This window comes from Thermobia domestica, chromosome 10 (genome assembly GCF_964235325.1).
Source record: "Thermobia domestica chromosome 10, izTheDome1.hap1.1, whole genome shotgun sequence".
NCBI lineage: Eukaryota > Metazoa > Arthropoda > Insecta > Zygentoma > Lepismatidae > Thermobia > Thermobia domestica.
The window spans coordinates 149,579,771-149,604,968 of record NC_137463.1 but is presented as its reverse complement, the minus strand read 5'-3'; the positions used below and the strand labels follow the sequence as shown (position 1 = coordinate 149,604,968).

At 36.1% G+C, this 25,198-nt stretch overlaps 1 protein-coding gene and 1 long non-coding RNA gene across 4 annotated transcripts in view; one reads left to right on the top strand and one right to left on the bottom strand.

Annotated features, from left to right (window-relative positions):
• LOC145662765 (proton-coupled amino acid transporter-like protein pathetic) overlaps window positions 1-25,198 on the top strand; it is a 1,517,009-nt gene that overhangs the window by 134,708 nt on the left and 1,357,103 nt on the right. The gene's annotated exons all lie outside the window — the stretch shown is intronic.
• LOC145662767 (uncharacterized) overlaps window positions 23,660-25,198 on the bottom strand; it is a 219,259-nt gene continuing 217,720 nt past the window's right edge. Inside the window, exon 3 of the long non-coding RNA XR_014127098.1 lies at window positions 23,660-23,731. This is a non-coding gene — a long non-coding RNA (uncharacterized LOC145662767). The remainder of the gene's footprint in view (window positions 23,732-25,198) is intronic.

Sequence of the window (25,198 nt, the reverse complement as noted above, 5' to 3'; positions counted from 1 at the left end):
AACTACGAAAGAAATATAACAGTCTAGGAATGGCTAATGAGGCACATAGGAGATAAAAAGCTGAGTGGGTAGATATCTTGGATAGGCGAGTGAAGAAGAGATCTAATTTAGATATCTTGTCCAATAACAAAATGCGTCGAGTATCACTGTGTAGCGCTGCACCTAAAAGGGAAGCTCTGTCGGATTATATAAGTTGAATTCCAGGTGCAACTTCGTTGAAAAGGGAGTAAAGGGTGTTAACCTGTTCGTTTGAGACTCCTAGGAAACCGACTTCACATTTGCAGAAAGTGAGCTGTAATCCAATGTCACGAGATTGAGTACGAATCTTTGACAAAGCTTCGAGGACATCTTCCTTGTCTCCAGCTATAGTCCCAAATGTTTAACCAAATGTCATCGAGGTACCAAATGTTTAACTCTGTATTGATATTTCTGACAATAGAGTGAAGTGTTAACGCAAATAAAGCAGGTCCTAGGGGGTCGCCTTGTTGAACACCTCGTTGGGAGAGTATGATATCTTCACCAAAAAATAGATGACTAGGCTGTGAGTAACACTGATGTATGAAGGTATATATATTAGGGAAGTGCGTTTTTACGGCTGTAAGCATAGAGTCTCTGTTGATTTCGTTGAATGCATTAAGGAAATCTAGTTTCAAGAAAATTTTCTTTTGTTTGTGGGGATGAGAATAATACAGTCGGGTGACATGGGCTGTAACCTCTTGAGCCATGAGGAACGTACACTCCCAACTGATGTGGTGACAAGAAAGTAGATAACGGTTCTCTAATTCTTTGGCATACTATCTTAGCTGAAAGCTGTATCCAACCGTTACCGACAGCGATGGGGCGTATATCACCACTTTTCTTCCTTAACGCTATAAGCGACGCTCCGAAAAATAGTGGTCTAATTTCTGTAGGTACGTTTCCAGTGAGGAGTATGTGAAGAAAATCACTGATAGTGCTTAACAGACGGTCTCTAGAATCGATGTCCTGACACAGCAAAAGATCCTTGAGAATGGAAAGGCGTAAACTGTCCATACCTCCTGCAGAGCCGGAAGAGCTTTCTGTACTTCTTTGACAGAAACTCTAGGGACGGCTGGAGCGTTGTCAATGAGTGCAGGGGGGAGGGTGAAAGTATGACTACGTGTAGGGTGTTTGTTACGTAATGCATCTAGCACTGTAGCTTCTGGAGGCGCCAAAGTGTCATCAGAGATGAGGAGTCTGACTGCTCCATGGACATCGCCAACGGAAAGTTTGTTCTCGATAACCTTGATGTTGAAGGAGATTGGGTCTGTCACTCGGCGAGGTTTGGAGGGTCGTTGGTGGCGATAAAGAAGGGCATCGCAGCGAGAATTAGTCCAACTTGTGATTCTTTGTTTCACCCATGTAGTGAGATTGGACACTTTGTTCGTTCTTGTTGGTAAACAAAGAGTTACGTAGGGGGAGAAGAAGAGCTCCTTCCACGATTGCAAGTTATTAGTAGATATAATATTCTGCAGAACGTGACAGAGAGAGTCAGCCAACGCTGGTCTATCTCCTCTAGGAGCTCTACGAAGAATAGGAGTTATGGACTTGAGTTTTACGAGGAGGGTATGACATCTCGTTGGAGCTAAAAATACAGTTGCTCAAGGCAGTGTGTGAAGTAGAATTGTGTGCAGAAGGTGAAAGCATGGTAGTGACATTGGACGATGAGGGTTGGCTTTGGTACTAGTGAGATGGCACCTGCTGTTGTGGATTGCTATATATATTGGCATTCTTGGTTCTTAATCTCACGATCCCAGCTTCAAGTCCGTTTATCGTGTCTGAGGTTATTCAAGATGTTTTCTTCAAGCTTGATTAGACGAATGAAACGTTTGAGTGTAAGTAGTGACCAACTTTCTTCCACTTCGTTTTGTGCTATTGATTGTTGCTTTTTGCAGTATAAATGACCGTCTCAGAATCTATCACAAACTTGATTAAGTATATAAATAAACATTAGTGTTCGATATAAGCTCAATGTATGCAAAAAGATATGAGGTGTTATGGTCAACTCAACAAAAATTTACTTTGGTTAAAGCGCATTTTAAAATGTCTTCATAAGAGCATATTCAACAAAATGTTCATCTATCAATTAGTTACTATTATTGGTGGTGATTTGAGTTTAGCGTCCTTTTCAGCACCAAAGTTAAGTGAAACGTGAACCTACAATTTAGCATAGGATCAATATTACATGAGCTTCCACGGGAACCGAATCCTGATCTACCACGCCAAATAGTTAATAATATTGTTTAAGTTCTGTTTTTATTAATTCTTTGAGTAAATAAGAGGGCATGGTGGCTCAGTGATAGAGCGCTTACCTATAGTGGGTGAGGTCCCTGGTTTGATGTCTAAGCGGTTAGCGTACGCGTCTTTCGCGTGGGAGACCCGGGTTTGATTCATGTGGTTCGGATTCTACGTTAATCAGTAGGTCCACGTCTCATATAGCCTCGCTGCTGAACGGGACGTTAAACTCAACTCAACTCAACTGATTCGATGCCCGGGCAAGTAAGCTTGTAGTGAACAACATCGTTCTCTTGGGTTTTCTCGGGGTACTCCTGTTTCATCCTACTTTCTCATTCAACCAATTCTTCCATTATTCATTTCCTTTAATAGTAGTTTCCCTTAGTCTAACAGGCATAATCGCGGGACGTTACACTCAAAGAATTTGTTTCATTTCATTTTGAGTAAATAAAAAAGCAGACCCAATGTTGTTTGCCCTTACTACCCGAAACACATTATAAGTACAAAAGTTGTTTGAAATTAAAATAGACCAATATTGAAAATAATAGTCCTTTTTGGATTTCATAAAGATTATATGTGTAAATGAGAAGTTTTGTTAAAATTCCGGTCAATGCTTAAATTTACTATGAAATTTATCGTAAACTTGCTTCATCATCATGCAGCATCTATGCCAGCATCACTCTATATCAGAGTAGTGAAATGTTCTCAATTATTGCAACACTATTCTTCAAGACGACAAGAAAGTTTCAACCAATAGGGGTTGCAAACACATTACACACCCCCAGAGCGACTGTCAACAGAGCTGAGTTGCCATACTTACACATCTGCCGCCGGGAAGAAACCCCACTGATGTGCTTCATTTCTTAAGATTCGCGCGGGCTGAAGGCAAGTTTACCTCGAAGAGGCGAAATTTACAGTACATTTCGCTGTTCTCAACAGATGAAAAGAAAAGAAAAAAATGAGGAGAGAGGCGGAGAAAAGTATTCCGTAACTATAAATACGCTTTCATGAAGAATCTTAATTTAAACTTTTTACTATCATCATTTGAACATAATACCTTATAATGATATACAAAGGAACATGCAATTTTAACAAACGACATTTTTTATTATTGAGAAATGAAAAATAAAATGCCGTGGCGACAAACTCACTTGATGTACTGTACATATTAATCAACTTCGTCTTTTCCATCATGGAGAGCTAATATTATCATAATCATCATCATCATTGCTGCTGTCACTCTTTCCTAACAGTGTGACACGTTTGTTGACAATTTTTAAAAATCCCTCGCGTTGTCCAAGCCTTTTGTATTAAGTCCCATGCATGCTTTATTACATTATTCTAGAATAAATAGTCAAGTTTGTCTATTGCATCATAACAAAGTTTTTCGACATTCTTTAATGCAAAATTAGTGTTCTTTCGTGTTACATAACTCTTTAAATGTACCCTTATCATATCAATTGCATCGATATGGCAGTTTTAAGTAGGATTGTAAGTAGTGTTGCCCCAGGCCCACAACTAGAGGGGGACTAAGGAACCTGCCTTCCAAACTTTTCGTGCTCCCCTAGACCTTAACAGCAAATGCTATTATTAATACCAAATCACAATTTAGCTATATGTAAGAGAATTTTTAATGACTTGGGTACCACCGTCATTGTCTTTCAACATTTAGATAAACGGTATATTGAGTCAAAATGGTAATAAAACATACTACCTCTGCTTTTTCTTTCCACTTCGAACACTGTCTACGTATTACAATATATAAATTTCAATCACTTGAATGAGAATCATATTTACCCTTACTTATTGTTTATTTAATACATTAAGGTAACTGTGAGTGTGAGGGAGTCGATTGAGGGTGGGGGTGGCTGAGGGTGAGGGAGTCGATTGAGGGTGGGGGTGGCTGAGGGTGAGGGAATCGATTGAGTCGGGCAAGGGAGTCGATATACTATTTGTAATGTGTTATATTTATCCCTTTGAGGGGTGTTTGACATTTGAGGCTGTTTTTGGAAAATTTATTTTTTTATAGTTTTTTATGAGTGGTGTTTGAGGCTGGCATTTGTATTTGTTGTTTTATTAACAAATTCCATGCTCCCTTTTTTACCTTAAGATCATAGAGTAAGGAAACCTCTTGAACTTCCGAGGTAGGAAATTTATATACGAACTATTGCAACTGTGCGTTCATAGAAATGTTGAGCGAAATATGTATTATCTTAATTGTAGGTTTTATAAATCCCAACAAACAAGAGTAGCGCTTAAGAGTGTTGAATATCGACACCATTATGGTTTCTCAGACCATTAATTTATATGAGCAAACATTCTATTTATTCTTTCAAAATTAACGATAATTTTAGCAAGTTAATTATACTGATTTCTTCTTGAGATCTTTAAATGTATAGGTCTACTATGCAAACTTTAAATACTGCATTATGTAATTTATGTATTTTCAAAGCAAGGGCCACTTAAATAGGCCAGAAGACGAAATTAGCAAAATCAAACAATCTAAATCCCGTACATAAAAAAGATACTTTTTCATATAAATCAATGAACTAGAAAAAAGTAGCAAGTCAACATTCAAGAAAACACACACATCCTTAGTTTCATTAAGTCTCTTTTCGAAAGCTACTCTGAAACAATGCTGTGTCGTTTGCCACAGTTCGATTTTGGTTTTGTTTTTTCACCATATTTAATTAAGGATGTATCAGTTCCTATTCAAGTAAAGATTAGGACGTACCTGGCGAAACAGCTAAATGTTGCAGCGCACTCATATTCGTATTATTTCCTTGCGAGTAAGTGGTGAATGTTCTCGCCTTCGGGAGGAGAGAAGTCTCATATAATCGCGCTGCTGAAAAACCTATTTAGCTTCAAATGAACACGAAACATCCTAAATTTCACGATAGCTTCGTAAATTGACAATTGCATTTTTCTTTTAACGGAGTCCTTTATATTAACTCATTTTATATAATGTACTATTTTATCGTTATATTATGCAACTTAAGAACCGGGTTTTATATATTTAAAGAAACGTATAGATAAATCGAAAACTAGAACCACATTATGCTTATCATTTTCAAACGTATTACACATAACTTCTAGACTCAAAGTAGTGTTATGACGTAAATTTCATATTCACAAACATCTTGCTTCAGCTTTCATTCACTTTAATTGGTGTTGGTTTAGCGAGTCAACTCACTCTTCCAAATTTTCTATTCTTGAATTTGAATTAAATTAAGAAATGTTCATATTTAATGTATTCTATCAGGACAATATGTTCTCAAGCACACAATTAAAAGTAGAGACTGCTCTTGAGGGAAGTCACACCGTTAAAAAATTAGTTTTCTTGCTTCAATGTAAGGGAGAAAAGGGAAGCTGATCGAGTTAGAAGGTGCGGGGCATGATTGGGAACACTATTGCGGGATTCCAGGATATATATATGAAAGGCTTGGTGCAATAAAGTGCTAAGCCACATATTGTTCCCAGAAGAGAAGTAAAATTGGTAAGCTGCATTACCATACCAATTAATAAAGATAAGAACAGCACTTGTGATATTTATTGGCACATACTCCCCATTTTTGCAAACTTGTCAACAGCAACAGGTCATAAGATATCCAAGAATCCTAAAAGTAGTAAAAGTCAGTTTTTTTTAAATGTGGCTTACCACATAGGTGTCCAAAGTCTATAGTGCGACGCTCTCGAGATCGTTACACGCACTCAACTGGGCTCGGGCTTAATAATTGAGAGCGAGCTCGAGTACTAATAAAATGAGTCAGAGCAAGCCCAAATGGGGGAGGGGAACCCGAGCGCGAGCCCAACTGAGAGAAAAATGCCTGAGCGCAAGCGAGCGTGACCTCTAATGAAATAAATAAGCACGAGTCTGATTGAACTCGAGCACAACTGACAGAAGTGAATCCGAGCACGAGTCCAAGTGAGATCAGTGAGCGTGAGCCCGAGTGATCCCAGTACAAAATGGGCATCTATTTTATATATATACAAGTATGGAATATAAATAATAGTATACCGTAGATATAATGTATATCTACGTATATTAGAATATATAAATTTCAATCACTTGAATGAGAATCATATTTACCCTTACTTATTGTTTGTTTAGTACATGAAGGTAACTGTGAGTATGACGAAGTCGATTGAGGGTGATGGTGGCTGAGGGAGTCGATTGAGGGTGAGGGTGGCTGAAGGTAAGGGAGTAGATTGAGGGTAAGGGTGGCTGAAGGTGAGGGAGTCGATTGACGGTGAGGGTGGCTGAGGGTGAGGGAGTCGATTGAGAGTGAGGGTTGATTGAGGGTAAGGGTGGTTGAGGGTGTTGCTGAGGGAGTCGATTGAGGGTGAGGGTGGCTGAGGGTGTGGGTGAGGGAGTCGACTGAGGGTGACTGTGAGGGAGTCAACTGACGGTGAGGGTGGCTGAGGATATAAGTAATGGAGTGGATTGAGGGTGAGGATGTCAACTGAGGGACCGGGTGGGAGAGGGTGTTAACTGAGGGTGAGGGAGTTGATTGAGGGTGAGGGATTTGATTGAGGGTGAGAGTGGCTGAGAGTGACTGTGAGGGAGTCAACTGTGGGTGAGGGTGAGTGAGGGTTAGTAAAAATGCCCATCTTTGGTACTGGGTGAGCAAGAGCGCGAGGTAAGCTTATAGTGAAATCAATACAAATGGTTTGGAGTAAGGTTCGTTACATAGTCAAGCGGAGCTCCCCGCTCCGCGCACCGCCGACCACCCTCCGCGCTATGCGTATGTGCTTACACAGTCATTCGTAGCTACGCGCTACGCGTCATGTGATTATATACAGGATTCTTCTCAGTCAGTGTTGCGAGTCACCATGAAAAGATCGAAACTACAATAGTGGCATCTTAATATTTCTGTAAGAAGAGAAAACGAAGAACACAGAAAAATAAATGTCTCAAGGTTCATCCCTTAGTTTCTGAAAGAAGTCTGTAGGGAGCTTTATGTCTGTGTATATAGATTTGCAAGAAGACGAGAAGAAGTATTTCAATAATTTCCGTACGTCAATTCAGTCGTTCGATGACCTAATTGAAAAAATTCAATCGAAATTATAAAAATGTAGTTTAAATAGAATCCATATGCACGCTCTTAAAATACAGCACTTTCCTTTAAAAAATGTCATGATACTGTATTTTAACAAATGAAAATAACGAATGTTGCTACATTTTGCTAGAACTTCACATCCAATTCCTTTTCATCCAATCAACTATTTAATAATAGAGATAAATTATTTGCCTCAATTTATCTTTTTTCATTGTCCATACCTTCATTTTTACAAAAAAATCTTTTACATATCTCGTTCCATGCCTGTTCACGAATGTCACACTTTTTGTATTCTTCACAAGAGGGATCCCATTAACATGGTGTTAATTTAACCTCCGTGATAATTGAAACAATGGTGCTAATTTAACCTCCCTGATAATTGAAACAATGGTGTTAATTTAACCTCCGTGATAATTGAAACAAACTGAAACTTGAAATTTGTTGAAAGAAAGACGAAAAATTACAATAGTCACGTACTGTTAACAATGGTACATTAGAGGCACCACATGTACAGTTCCAATTAAGCAAAGGCATTAATATTGGAAGTTCTAATTAAACGAAGACATTATAGCTAAATTAAAAATAACACTATAAAAATATGAAAGTGGTATTACAGAACAGTATAAAATATTATTTAGCAACTCACTATCAAAAATAAGAAAACAAATCTGGATATTTTTTCATTTTGCTTTTGCTACCATGCACGTTTCTTTTTAGATTTTAAAGAGAAGTGGCTGCTCCGCGCGCGGAGTTCCGCTTGACTATGTAAGCACCCATTTGCTCAATGGCCCTATCTGCCTCGCGGAGCGCGGATAGGGCCACGCGGAGGCAGCTCCGCGCGACTATGTATGCACCCATAAGAATGAATAGAACAATCTTGCCACGCGGGACTCCGCACGCGGAGCTCCGCGTGACCGTGTAACGGGCCTAAGATGTCATGCGAATCTTTTGAAGTGGTCCATGGTGGAGATGGCCATATTCCTTAAGTTCAGAGCAGGGCCGGTTCTAGGCATTTCTTAAGTGTAAGCAAACAATATTCAGGCCTCCCATCTAAATGATAATAAAAGAAGAAAGTTGTAATGGACAAAAATTCTTCAAATAATAGTTACAGTTGCAAATATCTTCAACATATGTGAATATGCAACTATCATGAACTCTTGTGAATATTAATGAAAAGTGGCGAAATTGTAAGTAATTCAATGTGGATGAATACTGATCAAAGTTCCAATTTTAATAATTAATAGGATTTAATAATTAACAGCATTAAATAAGCACGAGACACGTCTAAGATTATATATATATATATATATATATATATATATATATATATATATATATATATATATATATATATATATATATATATATATATATATGTGTGTGTGTGTGTGTGTGTGTGTGTGTGTGTAAGACGTATTTATAGTACAATTGAAACATAAGAGTCTAAACAATATAACTCATGAACTTCGAGTCTTAACATCAACCAGATTTGATTTTAACAAGAACTCTTATGCTTCATGAAAGTATGTTTACATATTATTTTCTAGTGATACGACTGTGGTAGTTAGCTTAAGTTCTCGTTTTCATTATGACTGAAAAGCTTGTTATAAAGACTTTTGTAGCTTTCAATTTGGCTAAATCTCTTATTATTGCATCCGTATCCATTTTATTGGATCCGGAGACTTTTCGGACTAGCCTACAAAATGCAATAATTTTGTTTATTTGCTCCCTGAAATTGTGCTAATTTTCTTAAAAATTAAAAGTTGTGGAGTATCCAGACTCTCGGACCACCTCCGCGGTGCATTCCTGAACACAAGTAACTTAGGACTAGTATCAAATGTTTAAAATATCACTCCATTTGAATTTAATACGAGAGAATATATTGACAATGATTGTTACACTATTATAATACAACGAGCATATGTATGTGCTGCTGCGATTCATAGTGAGTTCTTAAAAATGTGTTATTTATAATCGTAATGACCTTTCGATTTCGATTAGTTACCCTTTCGAGTTATATACGTATATACTGCGTGAAAACTAATTATATTCAAACAAACTAATTATACTCAAACAAATTTTGAAATACATTAAATTTAACTCAGACCCATAACTGAAGAGGCCGTATCCATTCTATTTTAATTAACCATTAAATTACTGTAATCAAGTAAAATATTCTTACAGTTTCAAATGTTTGTCGGCTTGCAAATACTTCGCTAACAGTAACTGGTATTGACAACTCCACCTCAACATTTGTATCACTTTCGAAATTTTGTCCAGAAGTAGAATTAAACTTTTCCAGAACCTTCGCTTGCCTCTCATCTTTTTTCAAGTTTCGTAGCATTCTTTTCTGACAAAATGCTCACTTTTTTTAATCGTTGCCAATTATTATTACTGTACATGGAAAACAAAGTACTATTGAAAAGTTTAAACAAACATCATTATAAATTAAAAAAATGACTCAGGATAAAAACGAAAATGTCGACGAACGATAAATGGACTAATAGACATTAACAAAGTGAGCATTAAGCAGTGGACAGCGATTGTGAGCCACTGATATTAGGAACTTAAGTTAAAATTTCCCTCAGAAATGATTAAAAATTCCTTTTGTACCGCCCATCTTTTCTTAGTATTCGCCCCCTGCCTGGACGAATGGACAGCAAAAGACTACTCGCTTGAACTTCGATAATATGCATTTCACTTACTCTGATCTTTCCCGATATTAACTGTGCTCATTGAACCGAAGCACTAAGCGGGGACACTCTTTATGATAAGGCAGAACACTCTTGAAGACATTTCTTTCTACTCTCTACTTTCTACAATGTCACCCAATGCATAAGCAACACGTGCAGTTGACTTCCGTTTGTTTGTTGATCCATTCCCATTTCAGACATATTTGACAATTATATTCTCTAGCAAGGTCACAGAAGGGTTGTTGGAAAAGGAATGAAGAGTTTGTTTTATTGTATTTTGTGCATATGGTGGGATTGTGGAAAGAGTGCTGCTGTGATTAGTCGTTTCGCCGCGGGAAACTTTTCTCAAATTAGCATCACTTGTGAGTGTGGCATTGACACTAATTGATATACGAGTCCATTTCAATTGTAAAGAGAGGTTTTAAGCTAACCACGCAAAGATTCGACTTTACTGTCCTTTTGATATATTTTATCTGTATCTCAGTCTGTACAATATTTATTTGAAGCTATTTGGAGAATTTTTCATCTTAACATATTCTCTAATAAATATTCACTTTAAAACACAAAATTCATTTTCCAATTTGGCACCCTTTTCACCTGGCGCCTCCTGCTAATGCGTAACTCGCAGGATTCAAGATAGGCCCTGTTTCAGGAGCAATAATAAACATGTTTAATATGCTCAGAAAAGGAATTCACACGGCGTGATCAAGCAATAACAGATTATAATGGAGACAGTGTGTGACATTATTATTTTTATTTATAATAGGTTATGTCCTGAGTATACAAATTAGCATGTAAATAATATAATTAGTTCGTTAAGCAATTTAAATTATTAAGCGTCTAACTTTTTCATCTAATAATATAATAGTTTTTCGTAATCAAACAACCTGGTTAACAGTACGGAAGTCGCAACACAGTATGATAGAATCGTAGTTCTTCGCGGTCGTTGTTCGCTCTTACCAAATATCTTTACCTATATGCAGTTTATATATAAAAAGTGCTGCTACATTTTATACTAAGTGTATTTATCTGTGTACAGTGTGGCGTGTAATGTGACTTGAAAATGGAAGTAATGTACTCCCATGCGCAAAAAAATATTGCGCGTATACTGTAACTCACAATTTTTCGCAATTATTCCATTTTCCATATGTTTATTGGTAAAACTTAGTTATTAGTACGTGGAGATAATAGAAAGCAATCCATCTAAGGAGATATTTCCAAAAAATATAATAAAATAATAAAAATATAAGCAAAAAAACAAAATTATGTTCGGTTTCGTGTATACTGGCAATAATGTTTTCGAGGGAATTTTTGGAGTAGCACAGCACGATTGCAGAGGAAATAACAAGATTAGTAGGAGAACAGCTGAATCAAGGAAGTGGAAATTGGAGCAAAATATTGCATTTATTGGCTTAAATCTAGGGTGTAAATTGTCTGCCAAATATAAATTAGCTTCTGTAAGCAAGATGTTATACGGAAAATATAAACAAAGAGAAAAACTGTTGTCTTAAGTTTGGAAGTGACATGCTCTATAGCCAAGAGCATTTATTTCTTAAGAAAAAGATAGGCAACAAAAGAAAATCTGTGTGGTCAAGTGGGTAGAGTGACGGACTAGTAATTCTTATACTGTTTTGACACCAGATCGAATCCCATCCGGTCCTGTTCAATTTTTTTTTCTTTACAAAACATTGTAGAAAGTGTATAATTTTTATGTTAATAAAACTGAAACAATACAATTAGGAAATAACTTTTTGTTTCCTCTGATGACGTATTTATTTAGAATTAGTGTACTATTAGTAATACCGATTGCTTTCAGTTTATGGTGTTGTATAGCTTCCTTTATCATCCTTTTTTCTTGAAAAAAAAAATTGTCTCCAATAAAGTATGAAAAATATATATAGTCAGAAACAGACATCTTAGTATCAAACATGATTTATCGTGATGAAATAAACAAGTTTCCCGTTATTAAAAAATAGAACTATAGAAAATCATTAAATTTGGTCTTAAGGTTTTTATTATGCTATATATATTCGTTATAAGACTATACTTTATAAGGCAAGATGAGCGATCATACCCTCAAATTTAGCTAGTGAGTGAAAGATGTTTTCGGCACAAATATTTTACAGGTTTAGGTGCATGAAACACCAATACGCCATGGTCTTAACCTTCGTTTATTTCACATTATTATCCGACATATCATAGCAGGTAAAAAGCAGCATCAATCGGCAAGAAGAACTGCAAGTTGTGGTCTTAGTCTGTTTCTGATGCTCCGGACTCGATCGCCTAGCACGCTCGTCTATACCTTGACTCATACGTCTATCATTCAGTGTAGGCACATATCCAGCTTTTCTTTTCGGAGGGGACCCGATACGAATCCTCGTAAGCACGTAATTCTAATGTTTCAAAAATATCAATAATAATAATAATAATAATAATAATAATGCAGCAATTCTGTATTTCTCTTAAACGTTTCTTACTTGTCATTTATGAACCGGTCAAACTTAATTCTAACTCACACGAAATCAAAAAATATTTTCTAGAGACATGTAAGGAAAACTGTCTGCTACGTATATCACATAACAAAAATAGCAAATGTCAATGAGTGTATCGTTCTAATACAGTAATGTTATAAACAGACCGGAAACGAAATTGTAATCCCATTTAAAAGTGTTCTTTAATTCCACCTGGTATCAATGGCATTACGGTATATTCTTACAAGTAACACTTCCCAAGTGTAACACTCCGATTTTGATAAAATTTGACAGGCAGATACTACACATAAAATAAACGAATACATGTTTTTTATTTTCTGCGGAAAAATTGTTTTACGGGGGCAAAAGCACTCACCCAAAATTTTGAAAGTTGACGCCCGAAAGACAAAAACAAGTGGACCAAAGTGTACGAAATTGTGCACAGATATGGCAGACGTAAAATGAAGGAATACGTGTTTTGTATTTTCCTGGAAAAAACGGTTAGGTGGGACGCAGACCCCTCCAAACCTTTGATCATGAAATATCAAAAGTGCTAGTAACAATATGTCTGATGTGTGTAAAGGACGAAGAATTCCGATGACACTTTGTGTATGGACAATACGCAAAAACTAAACGAATGCCTGTTTTAGGGGACAAAATCCCCCATCCAAAATGATGAAAGTTGACGCCCGAAAGGCAAGAAGAAGTGAACCGAAATGAATGAAATTGTGCACAGATATTGTAGACGAAAAATGAGGGAATATGGGTTCCGTATTTTCCTGAAAAAAAAAAAAAAAAAAAAACGTTTCGGTGGGACACAGACCCCTCCAAAACTTTGATCGTGAAATATCAAAAGTGCTAATAACAGTATGTCAGAAGTGCTTAAAGGACATGAAGAATTGGAACGACACATTGTGTAGGGACAATACGAAAAAAAAAAAAAGAATACGGGTTTATTTTCTGCGAAAACTTGGTTTTAGGGGGCAGAATTCCCCACCCAAAATTTTGAAATCGTGCACAGATATTCTAGACGTAAATTGAGGTAATTGTGTTTCGTATTTTCCTGAAAAAAAAAGCGATTGAGTGGGGCACGGACCTTCTAAGCTGTTGATTAGGAAATATCAAAAGTGCAAATAAGTATGTATACGTCAGAAGTTCCTAAAGAGTATGGAGAATTGCAACGAAACTTCGTATAGGGACAATTTGCAAAACAATAAATGAAATGCATTTTAATTTGTATGAAAAAACAGTGTTGGGGCCTAGAGCCCCTCCAAAAAAAAGTTAATATTACCGTAAAAGTGCAGGAAGGAGTGGACCGAAGCAAATGAAATTGTGTGTAGATATTGTATAGACTGTATGTAAAATAAGGACTTTCGTGTTTTAAAGATGTCCCTATCAATTTTGGCACATCAACAGCAAACAGGAAATTAATCGGCACGTGTTTTTGTTTATGCGGAAAAACATTGTAAGGGTTAAAGTTGCCTCGTGAAATACTACAAAATACGCTATACTGTTTGTCCTTGTTGATCTGCCAAATTTGAAGAAATCTGATGGAGACACTTGTGAAACACGAGAGGCTTTATTTTTCATATCCAGTATCTACAGACAATTTCATTCGCTTCGGTCCAATCCTTCCGACACTCAACGCCTCGGTCCACTCAAAAGGTTTTTTTCTCTTTTCAGGAAAATACGAAGCACGTATTTCCTCATCTTACCTCTACAACATTTGTGAACAATTTCATTCAGTTCGGTACATTTTTTCTTGCCTTTCTTGAGTCAAATTTCAAAATTCATGCGGGGGACCTTTTGTCCTCTAAAACCGTTTTTTCGCAGGAAATAAAAAAGCCGAATTTGTTTATTTTTTGCTTATTGTCCTAACACAAAGTTTTGTTCCAATTCTTCATGTAAATTTAGGCACTTCTGACATACTGTTATTAGCACTTTTGATATTTCATGATCAAAGATTTGGAGGGATCTGTGCCCCACCTAACCGTTTTTTCCAGGAAAATACAAAACACGTATTCTCTAATTTTATGTCCGCAATATCTGTTCACAATTTCGTTCACTTTGGTCCACTTGTTTTTGCCTTTCGAGCGTCAACTTTCAAATTTTGGGTGAGGGCTTTTGCCCCCTAAAACCGTTTTTCTGCAAAATAAATAAATAAATAAATAAAAAAGCACTTATTTGTTTATTTTATGTATAGTATCTACCTGCCAAATTTTATCAAAATCGGAGTGTTACACTTGGGAAGTGTTACTTGTTAGAATTATAACAACAACGCATTGTCCACAGTTTGGACACTGACTCAAAGTAATCTGACATAAATAAAAAAAAAAAAAACTCGAAAGGGAAAAAGTAGGTTTATTAAAAAGTGCTTGAGGTTTGGTAAGGGACAGCTTCCAGGACCTCACGCTGGATACGTCACTGAGTCAATGCATTATATTTGTTTCTTGCAAAGATGATAATTAGATGCGTAATATGTAAAATTATATCATAGTTTGACTTTCTATAGGTCTTTCCTTAACACATCCATATTATCCGGCGTTCTGCCTGCCTGTTTTATGTCGGATAAGCGAAACTCTACTGTATTTTCAGATAGCATATACACAGGAGCTAGAGGTCTGCACGGGCCGGAATTTTTAGAACGGACCCGGCCCGTCCCCTTTAATTTATAATCTATAGGCATTAGCGGATTAAGGGCGGAGCCAATGGAGCCCAGGGCCCCCAGCTCAGGGGGCCCTTTAAAATCCCTCTGTTTAATACTTACGCTCGCGGTATCGCTAGATTTAAGTCTTTGCATCAGCAGCATTTACCTGTTAATAATGAATGCAATTATTTAATTGTTAATAATGAATTTAACTAAACTAATTATTGTAAACTTGAAGCACATTCAAATATTACAGCATAGTTCTCGGTAGTTCCATAAGTAATTTCAGAGACCACGGTGTTTCAGTGGTAGAGCGTTCACCTTTGGTGCATGGAGTCCTTGGTTCGATCTATGCTCGCGCCAAGTGAACCTTGTGCTGGACAAACACTGTGTGTGTGGGTTTTCTCGAGGTTCTCCCGTTTTATCCCACTTTTTTCATTCCACCATTTCATTCATTTCTTATCATCACTGTCTCCTTTAGCCTATCCGGCATAATCGTGGGACGTAAAACTTAAAAATTTCATTTCAAATCATTTCAATCAAAAAACAGTCGCAGGAAGTATGTAATTTCGAATAAAAGAAACTACTATATACAATTCTGAGTATATTATTCTTTTATGAAATTCTCGCGAACCTTATTTCTAAATTGAAGGGTAAGAAGACTAAATTCATTCTCTTATTATTATAGATCCATTTCAATTGAAGCAGTTGGAATAGTTGGAAAAAAAATTAAAAAAAAAAAAACATACCCTATATTCCAGTGTGCCACAATCGGTATAACGCGCCACACTGGTGTGTCCAGCAAAGTGAACAGTGTGACGCAAACTTTTTCCTATTATTTGCAAGAATATTTGTCGAGTTCCTGTTATTTATTATTATTATTATTATTATTATTATTATTATTATTATTATTATTATTATTATTATTATTATTATTATTATTATTATTATTATTAACGATTTTTCCATGGATCAGCTGTCTGTATATGGTTAAGCAACCACAAGTATCACATTGAAGGAATGAGTGTAATTATTTACTTTAATAGTAATACAAAAGTCTATTTGCTTGTATATTCTACCGGTAATAACTGCATCCGTCTAGAAAGCTAGGACTAACAACAAAGGGATACCAAGTTGTGACCATACACCGCCCCAAATCGTAGGCGCCACAAGTTCTCTTCTACGCCTTAGAACAATAAGGGCTGTAGCGTTCAGGGAGAGAGAGAAACAACTTAATTCCATTGCAGTTATATGCTTATTAAATGTTAACTTATATTTATAAATTATGTAAGTGATCGTATCGTTTTCTCTTTATTATTATTATTAATAATAATAATAATAATAATAATAATAATAATAATTCTTATTATTATACATTTCTTAATACGTTGATTGCCATGTGTATGGAATTCCATACACACGGCTGTCCTGTACAGTAGAGCGTGATTATTTTCCATACGCAAACAATGTAGATATTCCAAGTTTGTTGTGTTCGTTCTATAGCTGTGTATGTAATTAGATACATATGGCGTAGAAATCAAAATTTAATGTCCATGCCACGTATATGAAAAACCATACACAAAGACATTTATGAATAAAGACATTGAGTTTGAGTTTAACGTCTCGTTCAGCAACGAAGCTATATGAGACGTCGGCCTACTGATTAACGTGGACTCCGAACCACGTGAGCTCTCGCCGGGAATCGAAGCCGGGTCTTCCACGCCAAAGGCGCGTACGCTAACCACTAAGGAGCTTATGAACAGAGACATTTATGAGCTAAAACAAAGGCGAAAACAAAGATGTGTGATGTGATTTTGAGTTTATCGTCCCTTTCAGCAGCGAGGCTATATGAGACGTGGACCTACTGATTAACGTGAAATCCGAACCACATGAGCTCCCGCCGGACGAAAACAAAGACCTTTGGAATTGACAATTGTTTGGACATTCCAGTCGAACCTACCTAATATTAACAACGTTTCTACGATAATTTCGTAACATTGTATTATTTCTTTTGTTGATTAGCTTGATTAGGCTTATTTAAACACTTTCTTCTTTGCACCGACGTGTCACATCTCTTGGATGAAGATACACTAGCTCTCACTGGAAATCTAATCCAGAACCAATGCACTTGAACCATTTGACCACAACAAGGCACATTTAAAAAGAAGTTTCGATTTTGTTCGGAAAATTGTGATTAGGTGTAACATTTAAAAACATATTTAAGAAAGGGTACGGAGTAAACGCACTGTACTCTCTCGCTCGAATATTTTACACTGACTTATGTTAGGCTGCAACTGTTATTGATACATTTATTTGGGAAATTGCGAATAAAATAATGTTTTGGAAAACTTTGCTAGAAGAAACTTCAGGCCCAAAAGTAAAGTACCCATTGGTCATATTTCCGTTAGAAATAACTTGATCCATATATTAGAATTATAAAGGATATAATTGTATGTGAACTATAAGCAAAAGCGTCTGAGTAATTTCTGAGAAAATTATGCAAAAAGTCACTCCCAAGAATAAATTATCCCTTGTGGATCTTTTCAGTATAAACGAGCTATGCTATATTGTTAGTGTTTTCATAAAACATTTATTTATGAAATACGAACACAATCGCCTGAGTCGTTCTTGAGAAAACCGCAGGGTAAAACTTACTGTTAAAAGTAATATACCATTTCCAGATTTTCCGGATGAGGGAATTATACCATATAGCTAGGTTATTTATGTAATACGTATTTATAAAATATGAACAACAAACATCTCCTGAGTTGTTTTTAGGAAGGTCATCAGGAAAAGCTTACCCCCAAAGGTAAACTCTTCTATCTGTAATTTTGACAGTATATCGAGTAATTTTTAAGCAAATCGTCGGGAAAAATTTCACTGTCAAAGTAAACTATCTCTTTTGGATTTTTCTTTTCGGAACAAGCGAGTTATACCATATTGTAAGATTATTACAGAAAATATTTTTACCGAAATTAGAACAAATTTCAGTAAAAATACAAATTTCAGTAATAACTGAGACAATTGTCAAAAAAAAAATCAACCCTTGAGAAAACCACTTCTTCTGTATGTTATCGGAGTAAACTATTTATGCTCTATGTTAGTTTAATAATGAAATATTTCTTTACGAAATATGAACAAAATTGCCTGAGGCGTTAATGGGAAAACCATCGGGGGAAAGCTCACCCTAAGATTAAGCTACTCCTTCCAACGAGTTGACATATTGTTAGGTAATTAATGATACGTTTATTTATGAAATGTGGTTGAGAAAATTGTGCAAAAAGAACGCATACCATACAGTAAATTACACCATATATATTTTTTCAGAAAAATTATTCATATGTGGTGGAGATTTGTTAATAAAATATATATTTATCAAAAGTAAATAAAATCGTCACAGCTTTTTTTTATTTGAGAAAATTGAATTATTTTAAATTTTAATCCTTCAGTAAATTACCCTTGCTTTTAGGTGTCGAAGGACATAAAATTCGAAAGATATTATGTTACTAAAACGTTTATGTCTAGAATTCGGTGCAGATACGTTGAACAGTATGGCCTCTATTTGAGTGCGTGTAAAAGCGTGACGAACCGAGAGACAAATAGATGGACAGACATCGAAAAATCATTTTTTTTCGCTATGTAGGAGCCATGTAACTTGAATTTATTGAAATCTGGTATTCGGTTTTTATAACTATCACCACACTTTCTTTTTTCGTCGCTCGAATGTGAAAACGAATAGGCCTACACCGACACGTAATGTGATAATTTGTAATCCCCAAAATTTAATTTGTTATGTTTAATGTGTGGTTACTCTAAAGAAAAAGCTTATTATTGTTACATCATTTTATTATCAGTTTTTCACGCTACTGTATAATTCGGTACGATTATAATTAATATTCATGGCATCTTTTGGAAGCATTCGCGTTCCTCACAAAGAGAGCTGTAAAATTTAGTTTTGTATAAAGAAAGCACTCTTGATTTTTTTTCACACAGACTTGCATTTGTTGCACTTGTGGATATGAAGCAAAAGGAGAGAGAGAGAGAGAGTCAATACTTTAAAAAGAAACACACACACAGAAACACTAGAACAGTTTTTTTCTTCATGACAACGAGCTATCGCTGTGCCTGTGTTCCTCACGCTGTGTGTAAAGCTGCAGGTTGCTCTTGTTTTGTTTTTTCCTGTTCCTGACTTACAGACACTCGCAGTGAGTTGAAGCTGTGTAAAAACGGAGAGGGAACGGTTAAGCATACCATACCATAAACTAAAAACAATCGCTATTAGTAATAAATAGTAAGCTAATTCTGAATAAATACGTCATCAGAAAAACAAAAAGTTATTTCATTATTATATTATTTCGTTTCTTATTAACATAAAAATTATACACTTTCTACAATGTTTTGTAAAGAAAAAAATGAACAGGACCGGATGGGATTCGATCTGGTGTCAAAACAGTATAAGAATTACTAGTCCGTCACTCTACCCACTTCACCACACAGATTTTCTTTTGTTGCTTATCTTTTTCTTAAGAAATAAATGCTCATGGCTATAGAGCATGTCACTTCCAAACTTAAGACAACAGTCTTTCTCTTTGTTTATATTTTCCGTATAACATCTTGCTTACAGAAGCTAATTTATATTTGGCAGACAATTTACACCCTAGATTTAAGCCAATAAATGCAATATTTTGCTCCAATTTCCACTTCCTTGATTCAGCTGTTCTCCTACTAATCTTGTTATTTCCTCTGCAATCGTGCTGTGCTACTCCAAAAATTCCCTCGAAAACATTATTGCCAGTATACACAAAACCGAACATAATTTTGTTTTTTTGCTTATATTTTTATTATTTTATTATATTTTTTGGAAATATCTCCTTAGATGGATTGCTTTCTATTATCTCCACGTGCTAATAACTGAATTTTACCAATAAACATATGGAAAATGGAATAATTGCGAAAAAATTGTGAGTTACAGTATACGCGCAATATTTTTTGCGCATGGGAGTACTTGTTTAGTTGGTCGAGGTGAATGTGGAAGTGTATGAGCAAATGGAAATGTGCTTGAGTGAATGGCTGTGGTAATACGTGATAATACGTGTAAGTTGAGTTCTTCTGAGAATGAATGGTTATTATTATTATTATTATTATTATTATTATTATTATTATTATTATTATTATTATTATTATTGTTTTTCTGTGCTTTTGGTTATGCTGAACATGATTTGGAGTTTTACTATAAACGATACTATTTATATTAGAGTGTGTAAATATTGGTATGTAATGTATTTGTAGGGATGAGTTGTGGAGTTTTCTATAAATTGTAAAATAAAGGAAAGAGAAGAAAAAAGTGGTAAAAATCCTTAGTCCCGCACCACGCCGCAGGCTATTCTTTGAGTAGCGGCGAGGCACGTATCAGGCAAGCGTCGAGTTGCGTACTCCCGGAAGCACTATGCTGACTGTACTGAGTGCGCTGATACCTTTTCCTCCCACATATAAATACCACTCATCTTTATAATAAATGTATTTACCTGTGTATCAAGGGCGCAAATCAGGGGGCAAGGTGGGGCGCTCGCCTCCCTAGAGGAAATTGTACTTCGGAATATCGAAAATCCGATAGAATGTTTAGAATAGTTACATCAAAATTTGAAACTATATTTGAAATGTCGCTTATACTTGCCCCCCTTGGAAACCACAACATGGGTGCCCTTGGATAGGAAAATGTACTAAAGTTTATACTGTAGAAATGGCAGACTCATAACTTACATTTTTCATTTATGCTCTGATTATGAGTGTAAACAAACATTAATAAGTTGTTCTTCATAACGAAACAATAACAATGTTTGTCGAATAATATAAAACAGTGTTTACACATAGTAATTTGTGCAAAATGTGTTTTTCAACTAAAGGATTGCATTTTAAGTGTCTAAAGTTGCGACATTGAAGGAGTAGCACCAAAAGTTAATATTTCTTGCTTAAAAGGTACGTACAATTATGAATAATGTTTTCTGTTCTGTTAAACCGAAGTTTCGTGTATCACTTGTCGTTTAAATCATCAACTTATAAGTATCCCATTTTATAATATTTGTTTTTCGCAAGTTATGTTTTTAGTTTTCTTTCTTGCATTGTTTTGTCAGTTTCAAATGCAATCTTTGTAAATGCATGGGAAAATAAATCTCCACTACATTCGCACTTAAATCTCCTTATTATTATATATCTATGTACTTATAGTCAGAGGTCGTGGTTTAAATCCTGTATGTAAAATTTCTTTGTAATGTAAAAGTTACATCCACCAACTGAATACTAACATACTAGCTTATTATTTGTGTTTATCGTTAATTAAAATTAAATACACATGGAGTGTAATAATCAACGGACTTTTTTCTGTATAACATGTAAATTGAAGATTATAATATAGTATTATTATAATATTAAGATTATAATTAGAAATAGAGCAAAATAAAGAAACAAATATGTAGTATGAATAAATAATAAAGAACATAGGAAAATAACTTTAAAATATGAAAATAAAAATATATCCTGTAAACTTAAGTACTCGAATTTAAGACGCACTTTTTCTGCCAAATTTCAGGTATAAAATGCGAGGTGCGTCTTGGAACCACACACAAAACCGTTCCGGCGGTGGGGTTGACTAAAGTGTGCCGCCGCTCATTTCCCGGAACGCACACAGCATGCCTCTGTAGTCATGCCTGTGACGTCACTGACTGACGTCACGCTTCTAAGATAGTACCTTTGTTCCCTTTTTAATGTTGACATTTAAATGTTCGGTTTGAACAAATAAACCCGTATGATTCAATTTGTACCGTCAAATTCTGAGGTGTTTCATTGAGTATCCAGGATGAGCCTTAGAATTCAATACAAGAAATTGACACAACTTTAGAAGTTTAAAACTGGGATGCGTCTTAGATTTGAGTATATTGTAAAAGTTTGTCTCATATAGATTATAGGTAGAGCATTTAATAAAAAGAGCGTTCGGAATCGATCTTCCACTACTAATTTTATTATAAAACTTCCACTATAAAAATATTTTCACAAAATACTGTACAAATATATTACTCTAGAATCAAAGGTTAGTTATAGGTGGTCTTTGACAGTAAGGTCGCAGACAGGATCTCCAACAGAGCCCCGTAGCAGGCTAAGCTGAGGGAAATTAAGGAACCAATGCTCCGTAGCAAGCAGAGGCGGGTTAAGTGGCCAACAGAGCCCCGTAGCAGGCTAATCCAGGAGATAGGATAGGCGTAGTGCCGTAGCAGACTAGAGACCTAGGGTTAGGTTACTCCAAGAGTCCCGTAGCAGACTAGAGGAGGGTCACCGGAAAACTGGTATCAAGTTGTCTTCGTCTATCCAATTTATAAGGTCCAATGGGTGGCGGTGGCGCTTCTGCTCCGATGTCACCTTCTGCTCCGTGGGAAGGGCCAGAAGCCGTCGTCTGCATGTGACTGTAGATCCATCTGGTGGGAGAACCTCTAGCCGAACCACGTGGTGGTGTTTGTAAACATTGATGCGTGGTATTGTTTGTTTACAACATCACATAGGATATTACACCCCCTGGCCTGTTTAAGAAATAAACCTAAGGGTTATTTTTCTTTATGTGAGGGTTGACAACACTGAGGTATCACACAAAAAATCACTAAAAACATTAATAACACTTGCAACACTGAAAATATTACTTATATGAGCTGTCTTAGAAATCCATTGTTAAAATTTTTATATAAAATGTGATAATCATTAGTGTGCACAATTGGTGTTTGTATTATAATGCCTAAACTGGCAGATTCTGGGTCGAGTGAGATTAAAAATGCTTTTGCGCACTGATAAAATAATCCAAGATCTCTTTCCATTAGTGTGCCCCTTAGGTTTATATTCTGTCTAATTATTTCTTTAGCTAAAGCAGGTTTTATTAAAGTGTCGTTAACTTTATTTTGAAGAATGCTTTGTATTATAGTATCAAAGTATTGTTCCACATTTTGAAAATTAAGAAGAGCGATCAGAAAACGTTCATTTGTGGCCGTTGTACATATCAATTGCAAAATACTCTGATGAGTTTCGGTTATCAATTTTTCGACAGCTACTGAAAAGTTTGTCACCAAATGTGTGAGTTCAAAATTACTTTTCTTAATTTCTTGTATTTGAGAATTTAGATAATCATTTTGTGCCTGTATTTGACTAATAGCTGATTTTAATTTATGAACTTCGTATAGACTATATTCAGTAAGTCCAAAGTTTGCGAGTCCAAGTAATAGGTTAAATATCATCCGTCGCGGTCTTTTGGAACACCCTGTTTTAAAATCACAAGGTATTATATTATATCTTTGACTTTATTAGTGAATTGACGTTCTTTATCGTGCATAAGCGATGCTAATTGTTATAACAAGTACAAGAATCACTCGGAAGGTGTACTGCCGAAAAGTCTAAATGGAGCCTATAAGGTAAGAATTCTATATTGTCATAACTGATTATAGGCTTGAAGTTGGCTATAAGTATCCCATATTGTGCGAATACAAGTTCATTCCCACTTATGTCGTCTATAAGCAGTACTAGGAAGTGACAAGTTAAAAGGATCATCATTCTGCTACTGAATATGCGTACTTCCTAAAAAAAAAGGGAAGAAAAAATGCTGATTAGCAAAAATAATATTAATAGCAGTCAAGTAATAATCATTATTCAGTTGAACAAAATGCATATTGATAGGAAGGTGCTTCAAACAATTAATCTATTTTTGAAAGAGAAGGGTATTGTAGGAAAGGATCGAAGGAAAGTGATTAACACTTACAGATACTTAGATCGAGTTAAAGAAGAAAAGTTGTGGAGGCAGGTGCGAGGAATAGCATAGACTTATTCGGAAGTCTTACAAAGGAACGGAGAGGTCATTCGATACAAGAAGTGGGTGAGTAATAAGGGCAGGCGAAAACTTAAGTTTAGTGTGTACTAGGTGAGTACTGTGCATGCTTACTAATTATATTCTATTGCATTATTTGTTTCCAATTTTTCTACATTTAATAGTTATTTTAATTTAGAATTTGAAAGATAATAATACTTTACGAATTTGATTTCGTGGAAACCCTTTATAAGGAGTAAAATACACTGCTCCACAAAACTTAAGCAACTCGAAGAAAGTGGCAGAAAATAAAACGACACGATCACTACACCAAATATAATGAACAAACAGACAGTCGAGATGCACAATGCAACACAAGTGAAGACGAAAAATACAGTTAGGATGTACAGAGTGACCAAAAAGTTCAGATCAACGATACCTCAATAGGTGAAGCTGGAGTGTGCGATGGCATAGGCAGTCAATATGGCGTGCGACCACCACGAACAGCTATACAGACACGACATCTGGCCTCCATGCTGCAAATCAGAGTGTTGATCAAGTCTTGCGGCAGATAATGCCACTCCTCGAGGAAAGCTGTTTGCAGGTCAGGGAGAGTGCGTGCTGGTGGACTGCGCTGCGCTATTCGCCGCTCAATAGCATCCCACACATGCTCGATGGGATTCAAGTCCGACGAATATGCAGGCCATGCAATACGCGTAATGTCTTCGCTCTCCAGATACTTGGACACAAGATGTGTACGGTGTGGGCGGGCATTGTCATCCATGAACAGGAAGTCTGGGCCAAATACTCCGCGGAAATTGTGCACATGTGTATTGAGAATTTCATTCCAGTACCGTTGTGATGTCAAAGTGCCATGTTGCACAATATGGAGGTCCGTTTTCCCATCCAGCATAATTCCACTCCACATCATAATGGAAACATCGCCATAGGACGTTCGGTCAGCAATGAAGTTTGAATGATAACGTGTTCCTGGCTCTCTCCACACTAAAGTCCGACCATAATCAGACGACAGGCTGAATCTCGACCCATTGGAGAACATAACACACGCCCACTGGTGTTCCCCCCATGCAACATGTTTCTGACAAAATGTGTAACGCGCACGTTTGTGCTCCAGTTTCAATGGCACACACAACACAGGCCTTCCTATATACAGTCCTGGTCTATTGAGCCGCCGACAAACAGCTTCACGACTCACACGTTGTCCTGTAGCCTGAAACAAC